The sequence below is a fragment of the Nerophis ophidion genome, linkage group LG01 (assembly GCF_033978795.1).
Source record: "Nerophis ophidion isolate RoL-2023_Sa linkage group LG01, RoL_Noph_v1.0, whole genome shotgun sequence".
NCBI lineage: Eukaryota > Metazoa > Chordata > Actinopteri > Syngnathiformes > Syngnathidae > Nerophis > Nerophis ophidion.
In genome coordinates this window covers 91844292-91868155 of record NC_084611.1, presented here as the reverse complement: position 1 = coordinate 91868155, position 23864 = coordinate 91844292, and the positions used below count along the sequence as shown (strand labels likewise).

The 23864-nt window shown below is 35.2% G+C and overlaps 1 long non-coding RNA gene across 1 annotated transcript; it reads left to right on the top strand.

The window, feature by feature from the left end:
* Nucleotides 1-2364: 2364 nt before the first annotated feature.
* Nucleotides 2365-20901, top strand: LOC133542456 (uncharacterized). Its single transcript, XR_009804163.1, has 3 exons — nt 2365-2480; nt 20482-20641; nt 20767-20901. It is a non-coding gene; the product is annotated as an uncharacterized LOC133542456 (long non-coding RNA).
* The last annotated feature ends 2963 nt before the right edge of the window (nt 20902-23864 follow it).

The following is a 23864-nucleotide window of genomic DNA, read 5'->3' as shown; positions in this document are numbered from 1 at the left end:
AGCAAGACACTTCACCCTTGCTCCTGATGGGTGCTGGTTGGCGCCTTGCATGGCAGCTCCCTCCATCAGTGTGTGAATGTGTGTGTGAATGGGTAAATGTGGAAGTAGTGTCAAAGCGCTTTGAGTACCTTGAAGGTAGAAAAGCGCTATACAAGTACAACCCATTTATTCAACAATTTGTATGCAAAGACACTTTTTTTGCATAAAGTTACACGCTGCTAAAATTAATGCAATTCAACTAAATTAATAATACATAGTGATAATATATATATTTTTTTTTCAATAAAATGTCAGACATGTTTTTTTGCAAATGAAAACACTTTAATCATATTTTTGGCGCTTAAGAAACTTCACTGGGACTTTATCTCCAGATGTATTCTGTATGTTTGATATTGTATTTACTGCCACAAGTGGTGGAAACATGTATTGCAACTAAGTACATCATTCAACAATTTGTATACAAAGACACTTTTTTTGCATAAAGTTACACGGTGCTAAAATTAATGCAATTCAACTAAATTAATAATACATAGTGATAATATATATATATTTTTTTCAATAAAATTTCAGACATGTTTTTTTGCAAATGAAAACACTTTAATCATATTTTTGGCGCTTAAGAAACTTCACTAGGACTTTATCTATTTATCTAGCCTTTAAATAGACTCCCTTTTTAGACCAGTTGATCTGCCGTTTCTCTTCTTTTTCTTCTATGTCCCACTCTCCTTTGTGGAGGGAGTCCGGTCCGATCCGGTGGCCATGTACTGCTCGCCTGTGTATCGGCTGGGGACATCTCTGCGCTGCTGATCAGCCTCCGCTTGGGATGGTTTCCTACTGGCTCCGCTGTGAACGGGACTCTCGCTGCTGTGTTGGATCCGCTTTGGACTGGACTCTCGTGACTGTGTTGGATCCATTATGGATTGATCTTTCACAGTATCATGTTCTCATATGTTCTCATAGTCATCAGTATCACAGTATCATGTTCTCATAGTCATCATTGTCACCGATGTCCCACTGGGTGTGAGTTTTCCTTGCCCTTATGTGGGCCTACCGAGGATGTCGTAGTGGTTTGTGCAGCCCTTTGAGACACTAGTGATTTAGGGCTATATAAGTAAACATTGATTGATTGATTGATCTATTTATATATTTTGTTGTTTTTTTCCCTTGGCCTCAGTCTGCACCCCCTCTCTAGGGCCCAGGCTAAAACCGATTTTTTAAATTTTATTTTAATCTTCTATTTTTTTCTCCCCCCCTTGTTTACCTGTATCTCATCTTTTTTTTGTAAGGGGCGCTGGAAGCCGGCAGACCCGTCAGCGATCCTGTTCTGTCTCCCTTTAATGTTTGTCTGATCTTGAATGGGATTGTGCTGAAAATTGTAATTTTCCTGAAGGAACTCTCCTGACGGAATAAATAAAGTACTATCTAATGTAATCTCCAGATGTATTATGTATGTTTGATATTGTCTTTACTGCCACAAGTGGTGGGAACATGTATTGCAACTAAGTACATCATTCAACAATTTGTATGCAAAGACACTTTTTTTAAACTCCACTTGTGATGATGGACTTTTTTAATCGATACTAGTGTTTGAGTTGATTTCTTTCAAGGGACAATGCAACTTGATTGGGGGGCTGGTTGTCTCCTGCTTCTCTCATGCCTTGTCTCCTGTCTACGGCCTGCCCTGTTCTGGGGGTCCTGTGGATTTGGTCCTTCGTTTCCTGGGTGCCGCACCTGCTCTTTTGGGTGGGGCTCTCTGGGTGGTTGGGGCTGTACTTTGACTCCCACACAAATATGTTGTACATACAAACACACACATATACATATATACATACGTATATTCTTTCAGAATACATCACACGCACGTATATACACATGCTTACATGGGTAGAAACGCTCGCACATACATCCACAAATACACTACATACATACATACACACACACACATACACACACACACACACACACACATCCATCTACACACACTCTTCTTGGCTGCTGACATAGGACTTACACACGTGGGCTCAGCCTAAAATAAGGTCTCATGTGAAATGTATTTTTTAAATTTTATTTACAAAAATCACAGAATGTTAATAAAACTACTTACAGAGAACGAGGGAACAATATTTAGTAATAATAATTGTCAAGTGAAAGAAGAGAGCAGCACAAACAGCACTGAGTTGCAGAGCACACTCCAGGCCTGAGGGGGCAACAGTGAGAGCTGAGGATGTCGTAGTCGTAGTGGTTTGTGCAGTCCTTTGAGACATTTGTGATTTAGGGCTGTATAAATAAACATTGATTGATTGATTGATCACCACCTGCTTCCACCAGATTGGTTTGATTGAGTTCACCTGTTCACCTGCTCACCTGTTCACCTGCTCAGAGCACATGCTCACAATGTTTGAGCTTCAGTCAGTCACCTTGTTGACATGCTGCTAAGAAGAAGGAAGACAGCTCCTGTGTGGACTCAGAAGACACAAGTGGTGAGAAAAGCAAAAGAAAGAAGTGTTTTTTTGCTTCTTTCGAATGTTTCCAGAAAATAATTTCACTCTGGAAAATGTTTAAAGGTTGACTGAAAGTAAATTTAAAAAGTTATCAGTGATGTTTAAGTTGTTTATTATAATTAGTATGGATTGTTTAAATTTAATTCATTTCATATTATTGGAAATGTTTAAGTTTATTCTTGAACCTTTAAGTCCTATCAGTGAAATTTAATTTAGGTTGGATTGATTTAATGGAAAGCAAAGCATGTATTATGATTTATGTTGAAGAAACACTGATGTGTTTTTTTTCTGTTTGATTAAGGTTTTCAACCTAATCAACTATTCTACTATCCAATTATTCAACTATTCTACAATTCAATTAATCAGCTAATCAGCTATTCTACTATCCTACAATTCAATTATTCTATTATTTAACTAACGACTATTCGACTATTTATTCAATTCATCCTTTCATTTACACAGATAACCCAGTTTATTGGATTGCTTCAAATCAAACATCAATAAATCACAAGGAAAGAGTATTGAGTTGTAACTTTGTGTCCTTCTTGAGTCCCACTGGTCCTTTCAAGTTGGGGCACAGCTGTGAAAAAACCTGAAGAACTTGACAGTATGCCTATATAAAATAGATTAGATTAGATTAGATAGTACTTTATTTATTCCGTCAGGAGAGTTCCTTCAGGAAAATTACAATTTTCAGCACAATCCCATTCAAGATCAGACAAACATTACAGGGAGACAGAACAGGATCGCTGACGGGTCTGCCGGCTTCCAGCGCCCCTTACAAAAAAGATGACATACAGGTAAACAGGGAGGGAGGGGGGAGAGAAAAGAATAGAAGATTAAAATCAAATTTTTTAAAAAATCGGTCTTAGCCTGGGCCCTGGAGTGGGGGTGCAGACTGAGGCCAAGGGGAAAAAAAAAACAAAAACAAAAAAACAACAACTCATAGCCATAGAACACATCCCTCTGTGCATGTATGTATGTGTATGTATGTATGTATATGTGTATGTATGTATATGTGTATATATGTATGTATATGTGTTTGTCTATATATGTATGCGTATATGTATGTATATATATATATATATATGTATGTGTATATGTGTATGTCTATATATATGTATGTATATGTGTGTGTCTATATATGTATGTATATGTGTGTGTCTATATTTATGTATATGTGTATGTCTATATGTATGTATGTGTATATGTATGTGTATGTCTATATATATGTATGTGTATATGTGTATTTCTATATATGTATGTATATGTGTATGTGTATATATGTATATGTGTATGTATATATATATATATATATGTATGTCTAAATATGTATGTGTATGTGTATATATGTATGAATATGTGTATGTCTATATATGTATGTGTATATGTATGTATACGTGTATGTCTATATATATGTATGTGTGTATGTCTATATATGTATGTATATGTGTATGTATATATAGATATATGTGTATGTCTAAATATGTATGCATATATGTATGTGTATATGTATGTGTATGTTTATATATATGTATGTATATGTCTATATATGTATGTGTAAATGTATGTATATGTGTATGTCTATATATGTATGTATATGTGTATGAGAATGTCTAAATATGTATGTGTAAATGTATGTATACGTGTATGTCTATATGTGTATGTCTATATATATGTATGTATATGTGTATGTCTATATATATGTATGTATATGTGTATGTATATATAGATATATGTGTATGTCTAAATATGTATGAATATGTATATGTCTATATATATATGTATGTGTATGTCTATATATGTATGTGTATATGTATGTATATGTGTATGTATATATAGATATATATGTATGTCTAAATATGTATGAATATGTGTATGTCTATATATGTATGTATATGTGTATGAGAATGTCTAAATATGTATGTGTAAATGTATGTCTATATGTGTATAGATGAAAGTGTTTATGTTTAAAAAATATGTGTTTATTTATTTCTTTTTAAAAAATGTTTATTCTCAAACATTAAGAATTGATTTGGAATCAAAATGAATGCAAATTTCGATCCGAATGCGAACCGATTTTTTTGAGCGCCTCCACTGCGTATCTTTTTAACTTTAATGTCATCTGTGCGTGCAAACAAAATATTCCAAGCTTTGTTGTTGTTGTTGATTATAAAAATAAATATGTAAATGACTTGCTGGTCAAGTTTCATGATTTCTAAGCAAAGTTATCAGTCAATTTGTTGCTTAAAAAAATATAACAATCAAACATAAATGCAGATTCTGTAAGGAGGTTAATGTACATTTTTATTCATGAATATTGACTGTTTAACTGCAATGTCGACCTCACAAATAAGTTTGACATCCCTGATGTAAGATAATACACACAACAATTGAACAGATCTTTCTCATCCTCACTATGTCATCCTCACTATGTCATCCTCACTATGTCATCCTCACTATGTCATCCTCACTATGTCATCCTCACTATGTCATCCTCACTATGTCATCCAGAGATTTATTTAACTTCCAGACCAAATGTCTTTCCATTTCCACCCTCCATGGTTGCCAGGTGTGTGACTCAGCAGCAGCATGCGGAGTTTTGTACAACCTGACTATCACTCCGCACACTTTCCCCGATCTGGAAAGAATCATTTCCTGTGATGTGGGAATATTGTGTCATGTCTGCTCTCACTCCTCACCTACACAACTCCATGTGAGTCTTTCCCCCCCTCACTGGGGGGTCATTTGTTTAGGGAATGTTCAACCACCAAGTTCTTCACATGTTGAGCGCTCCACTTCCCCCGTGCGTCTGTGACGTCGACACTGCACTGTGTTTCCACTCAAACATCTGGAGGAAGAACATTCTGAAAATTAAATTGGGCAGTTCACGCCATAGGCCAGACCTGGGCAAAATACAGAGTGGGCGGGGTTTGTTTTCAGAGCAGCCAGCCTCAAACACGTGTGTCAGGAAGACACATTTGTACAACAAATGTCTGCATAAAGGTGATAATATATCATATTGTAGGTGTTTATTACACTTTGCATTCATATTTTGTTGATTTACATTTTGGTTGTGTTTTGTTTGATTGTAAAAGATACACAACTATGAAGGAGCTGATCTGAGAAGTAGAAGATGTTCATATGTTGTTAATATTCAGTGTTTTACTGTTCATAGTTAATATTGTAAATCCCACTTTCTTTATTTTCATGTACATTTTGGGTGTTTCAATCAGTAAAAACTGTAAAAAAACAACTTTTTTGTCTAAACTTTTTGAGACATTTATGGGACATTGTGACTTTTGGTATTAGTGTTCCTGAAAAAAATGCACCCAAACACACATATTGTACAGCAGGTTTTTAGGTGATAAAATATCTTTTTGTATGTGTTTATTACACTTTGCATTCAAATTTTGCTGTTTTTTACATTTTGATTGGGTTTGAGGATTAACATATTTTCATATGTTGTTAATATTCACTGTTTTATTGTTCATAGTTAATATTGTAAATTGCACTTTGTTTATTTTCATGTACATTTTTGGTGTCTCAATCAGTAAAAACTGTAATAAAACAAAACATTTCTTTTTTTTCTAAACTTTTTGAGACATTTATGGGACATTGTGACTTTTGGTATTAGTGTTCCTGAAAAAAATGCACCCAAACACACATATTGTAAAGCAAGTTTTTTGGTGATAAAATATCATTTTGTAGGTGTTTATTACACTTTGCATTCATATTTTGCTGTTTTTTACATTTTGATTGGGTTTGAGGATTCAAATATTTTCATATGTTGTTAATATTCAGTGTTTTATTGTTCATAGTTAATATTGTAAATTGCACTTTCTTTATTTTCATGTACACTTTGGGTGTCTCAATCAGTAAAAACTGTAAAAAACAACAACTTTTTTTCCTAAACTTTTTGAGACATTAATGGGACATTTTGACTTTTGGTATTAGTGTTCCTGAAAAAAATGGACCCAAACACACATATTGTACAGCAGATTTTTAGGTGATAAAATATCACTTTGTAGGTGTTTATTACACTTTGCATTCATATTTTGCTGTTTTTTACATTTTGATTGGGTTTGAGGATTCAAATATTTTCATATGTTAATATTCAGTGTTTTATTGATCATAGTTAATATTGTAAATTGCACTTTCTTTATTTTCATGTACACTTTGGGTGTCTCAATCAGTAAAAACTGTAAAAAAAACAACTTTTTTTTCTAAACTTTTTGAGACATTTATGGGACATTTTGACTTTTGGTATTAGTGTTCCTGAAAAAAATGCACCCAAACACACATATTGTACAGCAGGTTTTTAGGTGATAACATATCTTTTTGTATGTGTTTATTACACTTTGCATTCAAATTTTGCTGTTTTTTACATTTTGATTGGGTTTGAGGATTAACATATTTTCATATGTTGTTAATATTCACTGTTTTATTGTTCATAGTTAATATTGTAAATTGCACTTTGTTTATTTTCATGTACATTTTTGGTGTCTCAATCAGTAAAAACTGTAAAAAAACAAAACATTTCTTTTTTTTCTAAACTTTTTGAGACATTTATGGGACATTGTGACTTTTGGTATTAGTGTTCCTGAAAAAAATGCACCCAAACACACATATTGTAAAGCAAGTTTTTTGGTGATAAAATATCACTTTGTAGGTGTTTATTACACTTTGCATTCATATTTTGCTGTTTTTTACATTTTGATTGGGTTTGAGGATTCAAATATTTTCATATGTTGTTAATATTCAGTGTTTTATTGATCATAGTTAATATTGTAAATTGCACTTTCTTTATTTTCATGTACACTTTGGGTGTCTCAATCAGTAAAAACTGTAAAAAAAACAACTTTTTTTTCTAAACTTTTTGAGACATTTATGGGACATTGTGACTTTTGGTATTAGTGTTCCTGAAAAAAATGCACCCAAACACACATATTGTAAAGCAAGTTTTTTGGTGATAAAATATCACTTTGTAGGTGTTTATTACACTTTGCATTCATATTTTGCTGTTTTTTACATTTTGATTGGGTTTGAGGATTCAAATATTTTCATATGTTGTTAATATTCAGTGTTTTATTGATCATAGTTAATATTGTAAATTGCACTTTCTTTATTTTCATGTACACTTTGGGTGTCTCAATCAGTAAAAACTGTAAAAAAAACAACTTTTTTTTCTAAACTTTTTGAGACATTTATGGGACATTGTGACTTTTGGTATTAGTGTTCCTGAAAAAAATGGACCCAAACACACATATTGTACAGCAGATTTTTAGGTGATAAAATATCATTTTGTAGGTGTTTATTACACTTTCCATTCATATTTTGCTGATTTTTACATTTTGATTGGGTTTGAGGATTCAAATATTTTCATATGTTGTTAATATTCAGTGTTTTATTGTTCATAGTTAATATTGTAAATCGCACTTTCTTTATTTTCATGTACATTTTGGGTGTTTCAATCAGTAAAAACTGTAAAAAACAACAACTTTTTTTCCTAAACTTTTTGAGACATTTATGGGACATTGTGACTTTTGGTATTAGTGTTCCTGAAAAAAATGGACCCAAACACACATATTGTACAGCAGATTTTTAGGTGATAAAATATCACTTTGTAGGTGTTTATTACACTTTGCATTCATATTTTGCTGTTTTTTACATTTTGATTGGGTTTGAGGATTCAAATATTTTCATATGTTAATATTCAGTGTTTTATTGATCATAGTTAATATTGTAAATTGCACTTTCTTTATTTTCATGTACACTTTGGGTGTCTCAATCAGTAAAAACTGTAAAAAAAACAACTTTTTTTTCTAAACTTTTTGAGACATTTATGGGACATTTTGACTTTTGGTATTAGTGTTCCTGAAAAAAATGCACCCAAACACACATATTGTACAGCAGGTTTTTAGGTGATAACATATCTTTTTGTATGTGTTTATTACACTTTGCATTAAAATTTTGCTGTTTTTTACATTTTGATTGGGTTTGAGGATTAACATATTTTCATATGTTGTTAATATTCACTGTTTTATTGTTCATAGTTAATATTGTAAATTGCACTTTGTTTATTTTCATGTACATTTTTGGTGTCTCAATCAGTAAAAACTGTAAAAAAACAAAACATTTCTTTTTTTTCTAAACATTTTGAGACATTTATGGGACATTGTGACTTTTGGTATTAGTGTTCCTGAAAAAAATGCACCCAAACACACATATTGTAAAGCAAGTTTTTTGGTGATAAAATATCATTTTGTAGGTGTTTATTACACTTTGCATTCATATTTTGCTGTTTTTTACATTTTGATTGGGTTTGAGGATTCAAATATTTTCATATGTCGTTAATATTCAGTGTTTTATTGTTCATAGTTAATATTGTAAATCCCACTTTCTTTATTTTCATGTACATTTTGGGTGTTTCAATCAGTAAAAACTGTAAAAAACAACAACTTTTTTTCCTAAACTTTTTGAGACATTTATGGGACATTGTGACTTTTGGTATTAGTGTTCCTGAAAAAAATGGACCCAAACACACATATTGTACAGCAGATTTTTAGGTGATAAAATATCACTTTGTAGGTGTTTATTACACTTTGCATTCATATTTTGCTGTTTTTTACATTTTGATTGGGTTTGAGGATTCAAATATTTTCATATGTTGTTAATATTCAGTGTTTTATTGATCATAGTTAATATTGTAAATTGCACTTTCTTTATTTTCATGTACACTTTGGGTGTCTCAATCAGTAAAAACTGTAAAAAAAACAACTTTTTTTTCTAAACTTTTTGAGACATTTATGGGACATTGTGACTTTTGGTATTAGTGTTCCTGAAAAAAATGGACCCAAACACACATATTGTACAGCAGATTTTTAGGTGATAAAATATCACTTTGTAGGTGTTTATTACACTTTGCATTCATATTTTGCTGTTTTTTACATTTTGATTGGGTTTGAGGATTCAAATATTTTCATATGTTGTTAATATTCGGTGTTTTATTGTTCATAGTTAATATTGTAAATCCCACTTTCTTTATTTTCATGTACATTTTGGGTGTTTCAATCAGTAAAAACTGTAAAAAACAACAACTTTTTTTCCTAAACTTTTTGAGACATTTATGGGACATTGTGGGTTTTGGTATTAGTGTTCCTGAAAAAAATGGACCCAAACACACATATTTATTGCAAAGCAGGTTTTTAGGTGATAAAATATCATTTTGTAGGTGTTTTTTACACTTTGCATTCATATTTTGCTGTTTTTTACATTTTGATTGGTCTGAGGCTTAAAATATTTTCATTTGTTGTTAATATTCAGTGTTTTATTGTTCATAGTTAATATTGTAAATCCCACTTTCTTTATTTTCGTGTACATTTTGGGTGTCCTGTTCAATAAAAAAAACTGTAGAATATAATTCCTTTTTTTTTTTAGGTGGTCTGTCATAACATTTTTAGACTTCTATGGGACATTGTGACTTTTGGTATTAGTGTTCCTGAAAAAAAGGGACCCAAACACACATACTGTACAGCAGATTTTTATGTGATAAAATATCATTTTGAAGGTGTTTATTTCAAATAATATTCATATTTTGCTGTTTTTTGCATTTTTGTTGTGTTTTGCTTAGTCTGAGAAGTAAAATATTTTCATATGTTGTTAATATTCAGTGTTTTATTGTTCATAGTTAATGTTGTAAATCCCACTTTTTTTATTTTCATGTACATTTTGGGTGTCCTATTCAGTAAAAAAACATATATTTTTTGTTTTTTGTTTTTACACTTTTTGAGACATTTATGGGACATTGTGACTTTTGGTATTAGTGTTCCTGAAAAACAGGGACCCAAACACACATGTTGTACAGCAGATTTTTATGTGATAGAATAGCATTTTGTAGGTGTTTATTATAATTTGCATTCATATTTTGCGGTTTTTAGCATTTTTGTTGTTTTGCTTGGTCTGAAAAGTAAAATAAGTTCATATGTTGTTAATATTCAGCGTTTTATTGTTCATAGTTAATATTGTAAATCCCACTTTCTTTATTTTCATGTACATTTTGGCTGTCCTATTCAGTAAAAAAAACATATATTTTTTGTTTTTTGTTTTTTGTTTTTTTTGAGACATTTATCGGACATTGTGACTTTTGGTATTGGTGTTCCTGGAAAAAAAGGGACACCAACACGGGCGTGGCGCAGTGGGAGAGTGGCCGTGCGCAACCCGAGCGTCCCTGGTTCAATTCCCACCTGGAACCAACCTCGTCACGTCCGTTGTGTCCTGAGCAAGACACTTCACCCTTGCTCCTGATGGGTGCTGGTTGGCGCCTTGCATGGCAGCTCCCTCCATCAGTGTGTGAATGTGTGTGTGAATGGGTAAATGTGGAAGTAGTGTCAAAGCGCTTTGAGTACCTTGAAGGTAGAAAAGCGCTATACAAGTACAACCCATTTATTATTATTTATTTATTTATATTTTGCTGTTTTTTACATTTTGCTTGGAATGAGAAGTAAAATATGTTCATATGTTGTTAATATTCAGTGTTTTATTGTTCATAGTTAATATTGTAAATCCCACTTTCTTTATTTTCATGTACATTTTGGATGTCCCATTCAGTCAAAACTGTAAAATTCCATTCCTTTTCTTACAGGTGGTCTGTCTTAGAAAGACCAGTGTGTTCTTTCATGTTCAAAATGATACAATGTAATGCAGAGGTGGACTTATAGCAATTTCATTGATAAATGCTGCTATTTATAGTCACAGTGTAGTGTGGAGGGGGGGGTCAGGAGGAGTTTGGTGACCATTAAGTGTTTCCTAAATTACACGAGCAACATTCAAGCACCTCTTCTCTCAAAGATGGCAGCTTTGGTGAAAAAAACCAGGCTTCTTAAAAATGAACCCTGCACATATTTTTGTTTTTTTTTCCTACAACAAAATAACAAAGCAAGCACAATGTTGAAATAAAACTAGTGTTAGCAATAAAAATCATTTCATTTTCTCAAAACTCGCCTTATAACCCGTTTGGTTGTGCTTACCCACCTCGGAGCTATTTTATTTGGTATATGGTGTAATAAGTGTGACCAGTAGATGGCAGTCACACATAAGAGATACGTGTAGACTGAAATATGATGGCAGTCACACATAAGAGATACGTGTCGACTGCAATATGATGGCAGTCACACATAAGAGATACGTGTAGACTGCAATATGAAGGCAGTCACACATAAGAGATAAGTGTAGACTGCAATATGATGGCAGTCACACATAAGAGATACGTGTAGACTGCAATATGATGGCAGTCACACATAAGAGATACGTGTAGACTGCAATATGATGGCAGTCACACATAAGAGATACGTGTAGACTGCAATATGATGGCAGTCACAGATAGGAGATACGTGTAGACTGCAATATGATGGCAGTCACACATAAGAGATAGGTGTAGACTGCAATATGAGGGCAGTCACACATAAGAGATAGATGTAGACTGCAATATGATGGCAGTCACACATAAGAGATACGTGTAGACTGCAATATGATGGCAGTCACACATAAGAGATACGTGTAGACTGCAATATGATGGCAGTCACACATAAGAGATACGTGCAGACTGCAATATGATGGCAGTCACACATAAGTGATAGGTGTAGACTGCAATATGATGGCAGTCACACATAGGAGATACGTGTAGACTGCAATATGATGGCAGTCACACATAAGAGATAGGTGTAGACTGCAATATGATGGCAGTCACACATAGGAGATACGTGTAGACTGCAATATGATGGCAGTCACACATAAGTGATAGGTGTAGACTGCAATATGATGGCAGTCACACATAAGAGATACGTGTAGACTGCAATATGATGGCAGTCACACATAAGAGATACGTGTAGACTGCAATATGATGGCAGTCACACATAAGAGATAGGTGTAGACTGCAATATGATGGCAGTCACAGATAAGAGATAGGTGTAGACTGCAATATGATGGCAGTCACACATAAGAGATACGTGTAGACTGCAATATGATGGCAGTCACACGTAAGAGATAGGTGTAGACTGCAATATGATGGCAGTCACACATAAGAGATAGGTGTAGACTGCAATAGGATGGCAGTCACACATAAGAGATAGGTGTAGACTGCGATACGATGGTAGTCACAGATAAGAGATATGTGTAGACTGCAATATGATGGCAGTCACACATAAGAGATACGTGTCAACTCCAATATGATGGCAGTCACACATTAAAGGGGTCCTAATCTTTGAAATCTGTCAGTAGACTCGCTATGGAAGTGCCAAAAATGACAACAAAAGAAGACGGGGAGAAGACGCTGTTGAAGTGGAGGCACGTGATTAAGAAAGCTTGAAGACGGCCTGTAAGACATAATCCATGCAACATGTTGACCCATTACATGCTATGTTTGTGTAGTCATGGCGACGTCAACAACACTACAGAAACAAGGCACCTTTTCTCTCCATCTAATCTTTTCACTCGTCGCTCCCTTCATGTTCATCTCCTCCTTTTTTTATCTCGCCGTCTCTTTTATTTCCTCCCGGCCGCTCTTTTATCTTTGATCCTGCACACGGTCTCTCCTGACACATGGCGAGCACGAATATTGGCCTTTCTTTCACCAAGGAGTCACATCACACACTCTCGGCAGGCCAGTCTAGTACCCGCACTCTTTTAATGGGAAGCCACGCTGTTGTAACACCTGGCTTGGCATCGTCTTGCTGAAATAAGCAGGGGCATCCATGATAACAACATATGTTGCTCCAAAATCTGCATGTACCTTTCAGCACTAATGGTACCTTGGCCACTAATACACCCCCATACCAACACACATGCTTCCTTTTACACTTTCACCCTAGAACAATCCGGATGGTTCTTTTCTTCTTTTTTTCCGGAGGAAAGGACGTGCACGGTTTCCCCAAAAAAATGTGAAATGTGGACTGGTCAGACCACAGAACACTTTCCCACTTTGCATCAGTCCATCTTAGATGAGCTCGGGACCAGGGAAGCCGGCGGCCTTTCCGGGTGTTGTTGATAAATAGCTGTGGCTGTCATGTTTTTGTTTGGCCATGTGCTGTTTGTTTTTTGGACACTCAGTTCCGGTTTTTGCACTTCCTTGTTTGTTTTGTTTCCATGACTACCCATTAGTTTTCACCTGTCCTCATGTCACGCACCTGTCTCACGTTTTGCACTCGCATAGCTGTCACTAATCACCACAGCATTATTTAAACCTGGAGTTGCCAGGTAGTCAGCCTGGTGACTTTACCTTTACCCATGCCATGCTACCTCTGTCACTCATGCCAATCCACAGTTTTGCTTCTTGTCATGCCACGTAAGTTTTGTTTATTAATGCCACAGTTAGTGTCTTTTGTTTTTTGTCCATAGTTCTGCTCTTGTGCTAATCTTTTGTTTTTATTTGTCCAGTTTGTTCTCCACCCTTGGGCGCGACTTTTGTCTGCTTCTTTTTTTTCGTAGTTTGTTAGTGTTATTAATGAATATGTACTTACATTCACGTCTTGCCCGCGCCAACTTTCCTTTGCCTTCCGGAAAAACAAACGCCCAAGTCCACGTGTTGACAGTGGCTTTGTATAGTAGAGCTTGAACTTATATTACAGATGTAGTTACTGACAGTGGTTTTCTGAAGTGTTCCCGAGCCCATGTGGTGATATCCTTTACACACTGATGTCAGTTTTTGATGCAGTACCGCCTGAGGGATCGAAAGTTATGGCATTCAATGTTACGTGTGGTGATTTCTTCAGATTCTCTGAACCTTTTGATGATATTACCGAGCGTAGATGGTGAAATTCCTAAATTATTTGTTGAGAAATGTTCTTAAACAATTTGCTCAGGCATTTGTCGACAAAGTGGTGACCCTCGCCCTGTCATTTTTTGCGAATGACAGCATTTCACGGAAGCTGCTTTTATACCCAATCATGGCACCCACCTGTTCCCAATTAGCCTGTTCACCTGTGGCATGGTCCAAATAAGTGTTTGATGAGCATTCCTTTAAGTTTTTCACTCTTTTTTGCCACTTGTCCCAGGTTTTTTTGAAACATGTCTCATGGCATCCAATTCCAAATGAGCTAGTATTTGCAGAAAATAACAACGTTTTCCAGTTTGAACATGAAAAATCTTGTCTTTGTAGTCTATTCAAATAAGCGTTTGATGAGCATTCCTTTAAGTTTCTCACTCTTTTTTGCCACTTGTCCCAGGTTTTTTTGAAACATGTCTCATGGCATCCAATTCCAAATGAGCTAGTATTTGCAGAAAATAACAAAGTTTTCCAGTTTGAACATGAAATATCTTGTCTTTGCAGTCTATTCAAATAAGCGTTTGATGAGCATTCCTTTAAGTTTCTCACTCTTTTTTGCCACTTGTGCCAGATTTTTTTGAAACATGTCACATGGCATCCAATTCCAAATGAGCTAATATTTGCAGAAAATAACACAGTTTTCCAGTTTGAACATGAAATATCTTGTCTTTGCAGTCTATTCAAATAAGCGTTTGATGAGCATTCCTTTAAGTGTTTCACTCTTTTTTGCCACTTGTGCCAGATTTTTTTGAAACATGTCGCACGGCATCCAATTCCAAATGAGCTAATATTTGCAGAAAATAACAAAGTTTTCCGGTTTGAACATGAAAAATCTTGTCTTTGTAGTCCATTCAAATAAGCGTTTGATGAGCATTGCTTTAAGTTTCTCAGTCTTTTTTGCCACTTGTGCCAGATTTTTTTTAAACATGTCGCACGGCATCCAATTCCAAATGAGCTAATATTTGCAGAAAATAACAACGTTTTCCAGTTTGAACATGAAAAATCTTGTCTTTGTAGTCTATTTAAATAAGCGTTTGATGAGCATTCCTTTAAGTTTCTCACTCTTTTTTGCCACTTGTGCCTGAATTTTTTGAAACATGTCACATGGCATCCAATTCCAAATGAGCTAATATTTGCAGAAAATAACACAGTTTTCCAGTTTGAACATGAAATATCTTGTCTTTGCAGTCTATTCAAATAAGCGTTTGATGAGCATTCCTTTAAGTTTCTCACTCTTTTTTGCCACTTGTGCCAGATTTTTTTGAAACATGTCACATGGCATCCAATTCCAAATGAGCTAATATTTGCAGAAAATAACAAAGTTTTCCAGTTTGAACATGAAATATTTTGTCTTTGCAGTCTATTCAAATAAGCGTTTGATGAGCATTCCCTTAAGTTTCTCACTCTTTTTTGCCACTTGTGCCAGATTTTTTTGAAACATGTCACATGGCATCAATTCCAAATGAGCTAATATTTGCAGAAAATAACAAAGTTTTCCAGTTTGAACATGAAATATCTTGTCTTTGCGGTCTATTCACATAAGCGTTTGATGAGCATTCCCTTAAGTTTCTCACTCTTTTTTGCCACTTGTGCCAGATTTTTTTGAAACATGTCACATGGCATCCAATTCCAAATGAGCTAATATTTGCAGAAAATAACAAAGTTTTCCAGTTTGAACAAGAAATATCTTGTCTTTGTAGTCTATTTAAATAAGCGTTTGATGAGCATTCCTTTAAGTTTCTCACTCTTTTTTGCCACTTGTGCCAGATTTTTTTGAAACATGTCACATGGCATCCAATTCCAAATGAGCTAATATTTGCAGAAAATAACAAAGTTTTCCAGTTTGAACATGAAATATTTTGTCTTTGTAGTCTATTCAACTAAATCTAAGTTGAAAAGGATTCCAGTGTGGGTTCAAAAAACCGCTGGCCTTGCCTTTCAGTCCTCGGCTTCTGTCCTCGTCTGTCCCTCCTCCATCCTTGCTGGGCTCCGGCGAGGGAAGAGGAAAAAAAAAACCCAGATTTTGTCTTTGTCATGAAGGATTGTGCACGCCTGGGATTTGATCAGAAAAGAAAACAAGGACAAACTCTCACTTCCACTTTGAGAACTGTTGTCAGCTTTTCTCCACCACAAAACTTCCAGATGTTGAACTTTGTTGCCCGAGTTTCTCCTCAGACTACACTTGGATTCCCAAGGACCAGAACCATTGTTTACCCAGTGTTTACCTCGATCTCACCTTTTATGGAAGTCTGCGATCCTGTTCTGTCTCCTTCTAATGATTGATCCTGTTCTGTCTCCCTGTAATTTTTTATCTGGTTCTGTTTAATTCTAATGTTTGATCCTGTTCTGTCTCCCTGTCATGTTTGATCCTGTTCTGTCTCCCTGTAATGTTTGATCCTGTTCTGTCTCCCTGTAATGTTTGATCCTGTTCTGTCTCCCTGTAATGTTTGATCCTGTTCTGTCTCCCTGTAATGTTTGATCCTGTTCTGTCTCCCTGTCATGTTTGATCCGGTTCTGTCTCCCTGTAATGTTTCATCCTGTTCTGTCTCCCTGTCATGTTTGATCCTGTTCTGTCTCCCTGTAATGTTTGATCCTGTCCTGTCTCCATGTAATGTTTGATCCTGTCCTGTCTCCCTGTAATGTTTGATCCTGTCCTGTCTCCCTGTAATGTTTGATCCTGTCCTGTCTCCCTGTAATGTGTGATCCTGTTCTGTCTCCCTGTCATGTTCGATCATGTTCTATCTCCCTGTAATGTATGATCCTGTTCTGTCTCCCTGTCATGTTTGATCCTGTTCTGTCTCCCTGTAATGTTTGATCCTGTTCTGTCACCTTGTAATGTTTGATCCTGTTCTGTTTCCCTGTAATGTTTGATCCTGTTCTGTCTCCCTGTCATGTTTGATCCTGTTCTGTCTCCCTGTCATGTTTGATCCTGTTCTGTCTCCCTGTAATGTACGCTCCTTTTCTGTCTCCCTGTAATGTTTGGTCCTGTTCTGTCTCCCTGTAATGTTTGATCCTGTTCTGTCTCCCTGTAATGTTTGGTCCTGTTCTGTCTCCCTGTAATGTTTGATCCTGTTCTGTCTCCCTGTAATGTTTGATCCTGTTCTGTCTCCCTGTAATGATTGATCCTGTTCTGTCTCCCTGTAATTTTTAATCTGGTAGTGTCTACTTCTAATGTTGGATCCTGTTCTGTCTCCCTGTAATGTTTGATCCGGCTCTGTCTCACTGTAATGTTTGATCCTGTTTTGTCTCCCTGTAATGTCTGATCCTGTTCTGTCTCCTTCTAATGTTTGATCCTGTTCTGTCTCCCTGTAATGTTTGATCCTGTTCTGTCTCCTTCTAATGTTTGATCCTGTTCTGTCTCCCTATAATGTTTGATCCTGTTCTGTCTCCTTCTAATGTTTGACCCTGTTCTGTCTCCCTGTAATGTTTGATCCTGTTCTGTCTCCCTGTAGTGTTTGATCCTGTTCTGTCTCACTGTATTGTTTGATCCTGTTCTGTCTCCCTGTATTTTTTAATCTGGTTCTGTCTACTTCTAATGTTGGATCCTGTTCTGTCTCCCTGTAATTTTTAATCGGGTTCTGTCTACTTCTAATGTTGGATCCTGTTCTGTCTCCCTGTAATGTTTGATCCTGTTCTGTTTCCCTGTAATGTTTGATCCTGTTCTGTCTCCCTGTCATGTTTGATCCTGTTCTGTCTCCCTGTAATGTTTGATCCTGTTCTGTCTCCCTGTAATTTTTAATCTGGTTCTGTCTACTTCTAATGTTGGATCCTGTTCTGTCTCCCTGTCATGTTTGATCCTGTTCTGTCTCCCTGTAATGTTTGATCCTGTTCTGTCTCCCTGTAATGTTTGATCATGTTCCATCTCTCTGAGGCTGTTTAGCTGATTGGACAGCTAGCTTCCGCAGCTAGTGGATCCATGAGCATGACTTCTGTTTTGTTTGATCAGCCATTTTACTGCCTTATCACAGAAATCAAACAATCATGGCATTCTTTTTGTAATGTTTCAGTTTCGTCAATTTCGGAGTCTGTTTAGCTAATATGAGAGCTATCTTCCTGTTGTCAATGTTTCCAGAACCTGGCAGGTCCACTAAAGCAGGTGTGGTGTAATAAAAGCAGGATGATATCATGTTACTTTAAGGTAGGACGACTACATATTGTTTTTGTACGCTGGGCTACTAAAAGTCCGGACCATTAAGATCTTGCAGGGGCGCTGAGAAGGCGAGCCTCAAACCATTTCAACATTTTTTACGACTCCGCAGGCAGTGGAGTCTGAAGTCGGGAGGCCGGCAGATATTTGGACTGGCACTAATAGCACGCCTCTTAATCCCAGCGGGAACTTTAAGGAGACCAGATTTGAAAGGAAAAAAATAAATAAATCGACTTTGAAAGAGCAGAATTCCTCCGAGGACATGTTAGCTGTTTTTGATCAACAAACATATTTAATATCAGACAGAAGCAGAATGTCTCTGTGGGACTTCACTTCCTCTCGGGAGTCACTGGACGGCTTTCACGCCATCGCTTATCTACGATGATCCATCATGTTGAAGAGAGCCGGGCACATATTTTACACTCGGGGGCCACATTGAGAGGAAAACATGTGTCTGTGGGGGCCAATGTGTATAAATGATATGTACAATGTACACCAGGGGTCACCAAGACCAGGTCGCCCGTAAGGACAAGATGAGTCGCCCGCTGGCCTGTTCTAAAAATAGCTCAAATAGCAGCACTTACCAGTGAGCTGCCTCTATTTTTTAAATTGTATTTATTTACTAGCAAGCTGCTCTCACTTTGTCCGATAATTCTAAGAGAGACAAAACTCAAATAGAATTTGAAAATCCCAGAAAAATATTTGAAAGACTTGGTCTTCACTTGTTTAAATAAATTCTTTTATTTTTTTTACTTTGCTTCTTAAAACTTTCAGAAAGACCATTTTAGAGAAAAAAATACAATCTTAAAAATGATTTTAGGATTTTTAAACACATATACCTTTTTACCTTTTAAATTCCTTCCTCTTGTTTCCTGACAATTTAAATCAGTAAATGTATTTTTTTTATTGTAAAGAATATTATACATTTTTTTTTATTAATTCTTCATTTTAGCTTCTGTTTTTTTGAAGAAGCAATATTTGTGAAATATTTCTTCAAATTTATTATGATTAAAATTCAAAAAAATATTCTGGCAAATCTAGAAAATCCGTAGAATCAAATTTTAAATCTTATTTCAAAGTCTTTTGAATTTCTTTTAAAATTTTTGTTCTGGAAAATCTCGAATAAATAATGATTTGTCTTTGTTAGAAATATAGCTTGGTCCAATTTGTTATATATTCTAACAAAGTGCGGATTGGATTTTAACCTATTTAAAACATGTCATCAAAATTCTAAAAATAATCTCAATCAGGAAAAATTACTAATTATGTTCCATAAATAATTTTTAAATTTTTTTTCAAAAAGACTCAAATTAGCTAGTTTTTCTCCTTTTTTTTCGGTTGAATGTTGAATTTTAAACAGTAAAATTTGAAGATAAACTATGTTTCAAAATGTAATTTTCATTTTTTTCGTGTTTTCTCCTCTTTTTAATCGTTCAATTAAGGTTTTTTTCATCATTTTTTCTCTCCAAAAAACCTTCCGTAAAAGGAAAAAAAATGTGTGACGGAATGACAGACAGAAATACCCATTTATATATATATAGATTTATTTATTAAAGGTTAATTGAGCAAATTGAGAGGATCCAGATGAGATGGTTCGGGCATCTGGTCACAGTAAGTGTTTTTGCTATTCATGCCACAGTGCAAGTGTTTTGTTTCATGTTTATAGTTAATTGCCTTTGTGGTAGACTTTTGTTTCATAGCCAAGTTTTTGTACCGCCATTGTGCGCGCCTTTTGTTTGCTTCCTTTTTGTTGTAGTTTGTTAGTGTTAATAAAAATATGTACTTACATCCGCGTCTTGCCTGTGCCAACTTTCCTTTGCCTCGGAAAAACAATCCACGTCCAAGTCCAAGTCGTGACAAAAGGTTGGTGACCCCTGCTGTATAGTATGTGTCCCTTTTTTTCAGGAACACCAATACCAAAAGTCGCAATGTCCCACAGAATTCTAAAATAACATGATGAAAGACAACCTCCTTCCATCTCTGCCCCTCATCCCGTCTCAAACTGTTTGCAGTGGGACTGATCGGCAGGTGAACTCCTCACACGCTCCCTCGCGGCGTCCGACAGCAAAGATAAGAATGAAGTTGTGCGGCGGTGAATGATGCAGTGCGTCAGGAGTTCACAAGCCTGTCTTCGCCGCAGCACACAACTGTCTGGGATTCATTCGCTCACAGGTATGCACCAAAGGTGGAAGAATGGACCTAAACCCCAAAGCTCCGTAATATCATCAAAAAGGTTGAGAGAATGTGGAGAAATCACTGCACGTAACCCATGATGTTACGCTCCTTCCATCCCTCAGGCGCCACTGCATCAAAAAGCCAAATCCGTGTGTAAAGGATATCACCACATGGGCTCAGGACCACTTCAGAAAACCCCCGTCAGTAACTACAGTGGGTCGCTACATCTGTAAGTGCAAGTTAAAACTAAATTTTGCAATGCCAAAGCCATTTATCAACAACACCCGGAGCTTATCTAAAAAAAAAAATAATAATAATAATAAGTTTGTCAGTGTAAACATGAAATATCTTGTCTTTGCAGTCTATTCAATTGAATATAAGTTGAAAAGGATTTGTTGTATTCTCTTTTTATTTGCCATTTACACAAGGTGACAACTTCACTGCTTTTGAAGAAGAAGCCAACACCTGCCGAGCATGACAACCATGCTGATGATCAGTGACTGAGGTGATATGTAGTTAACAACCGCATCCATAATGTTATAAGTGTTGTTGTTTTTTTTATATATATAGATATTTTACTATGAAGGTTAAATTTGGTTCCTTTTTATAAAAGCTTTGGTGGACACTGAATTTATAAAAATGAATTATATTAACTGATTTTTTGTTAATTTTTTTTTTTTTTACATCAAATGATGATGACAATTTCACTGAATTAAATTTCAATGTAAAAAAAATCAATGTAAAAAAAATTAAATGTAAAAAAATTCAATGAAAAAAAAATATTTGTAAAAAATTCAGTGTAAAATAAAATCACTGTTGAGTACAACAAGTCAGTGTAAAAAAAATCAATGCAAAAAAATGTGTGTATAAAAATGCTGTGTAAAATAAAACCACTGTTGACATGTGGTAGGAAATGGATGGATGGATGGATGGAAAATTGAGAGTACAAGTCAGTGTAAAAAAAATCAATACAAAAAAAATGTGTGTATAAAATGCTGTGTAAAACAAAATCACTGTTGACATGTGGTAAAAAATGGATGGATGGATGGATGGAAAATTGAGAGTACCAGTCAGTGTGAAAAAAATCCATACAAAAAAATGTGTGTATGAAAATGCTGTGTAAAACAAAATCACTGTTGACATGTGGTAGAAACGGATGGATGGATGGAAAATTCAGAGTACAAGAAGTCAGTGTAAAAAAAATCAATACAAAAAAAATGTGTGTATAAAAATGCTGTGTAAAATAAAACCAATGTTGACATGTGGTAGTAAATGGATGGATGGATGGAAAATTGAGAGTACAAGTCAGTGTAAAAAAAATCAATACAAAAAAAATGTGTGTATAAAATGCTGTGTAAAACAAAATCACTGTAGACATGTGGTAGAAAATGGATGGATGGATGGAAAATTCAGAGTACAAGAAGTCAGTGTAAAAAAATGTGTGCAAAAAAATGTGTACAAAAACATTCAGTGTAAAATGTGTACAAAAACATTCAGTATAAAATGTGTACAAAAACATTCAGTGAAAAATGTGTACAAAAACATTCAGTGTAAAATGTGTACGAAAACATTCAGTGAAAAATGTGTACAAAAACATTCAGTGTAAAATGTGTACAAAAACATTCAGTGTAAAATGTGTACAAAAACATTCAGTATAAAATGTGTACAAAAACATTCAGTGCAAAATGTGTACAAAAACCTTCAGTGTAAAATGAAATAACTGTCGAAAATTCAGAGTACAACAAGTCAGTGTTAAAAAAATTCAGTGCAAAAAAAAATTTTTGACGCAAAATTTTTATACGGTTAATTTTAAAACACTGTACTTTCACGAACTGAATTTTAACCCACATTTTACTCACACATTTTTGTGTAATGAAATGCTCAGCATAATTTGATGTCCGTCACAACTTGGCTTGGACATGGATTGTTTCCTCGATGCAGATGAGGATCAGCACGAGCGAGGCGTGGTGGACGTGAGCACATGACATTTATTTAATAAACAAACAAACAACAAAAAGTGCTCACAATGGAGGAAGAAACTTGGCTAAACAGTACAAACGTGAAACAAAAACACCTGCTCGATGGCATGAAACGATGGACATAAACTAAAGGACTTTGCACAAAAACAATTGGCTATGAACCATAAACAAAGACTTACGTGGACAAAATGAACAACGTGGCAAGGCATGAAGCAGATAAAGGAGGGCGTGAAGGAGGTGCAGCATGGGTAGCGTGTGTGCGTGAAGGAGGTGCATCATGGGTAGCGTCTGTGCGAGTGTGCGAGAGTGAAGATCCCAGAACGAAGACAAGAAAAAGAGTGACTTAATAAGCCGTGATCATTAGTGAAAACAGGTGTGAGGCTGAGAACAAGGACGTGACATGACAGGTGAAAACTAATGAGTTGCTATGGTAACAAAACAAACCAGGAAGTGAAAAGACAGAACTAAAATGTCTAAAAAAACTCAACATAACCTGACCAAAACCAAAACATAAACTTACAGGCATGACAAACAAACAAATAAATAAACCAATCGGTCCACAAAATTAAAATTCCCCCAAAAATTCTGTGACTCTTGTTCAGTGTTTGTAATAAAGACACAATATTAACTCCATATAAACCTAAATAGTACAGTAGTTTGAGGAATATTGTTATAAATCACGATCAAACTGTAGAAAGTGATGTTAAATCAGCAATTTTCTCTCTGATGGCACTGAATTATTTTACACTTTTAAACAATTATTTTTTTTATGTTTTACTAAATGTATATTAAAACACTGAATTTTTAATACAAATTTGGCTTAAAGTTTATTTGTTTTTAAATACATTGTCAACATAATTTGATGCAAAAAAATCTGTTCACAAAATTCAAATGCAAAAAAAAAATTGTGATAAAAATGCAGTGTGAAAAAAAATTATAATGAAGACACAGATTTACCTCCATATAAACTTAAATAGTACAGTAGTTTTAGGAATATTGCTTTAAATTTGATGTAAATAAGAAAAAATTCAGTTCACAAAAGTGACGTAAATCCAGTGTCCCAAAAAAAGTATTAGGTGATAAAGACTGAAAAGAAGCTCCATAGTTAGTCGTTCATACGACACACACATTTTTGCCAACAACACCCGCAACCTACACGACTGACATGTGGAACTGGAGACACTGGAGACCAGTTTCCAACATACCAGTCTTCTCATGCAGATCCCATTCCCCCCTCTCAG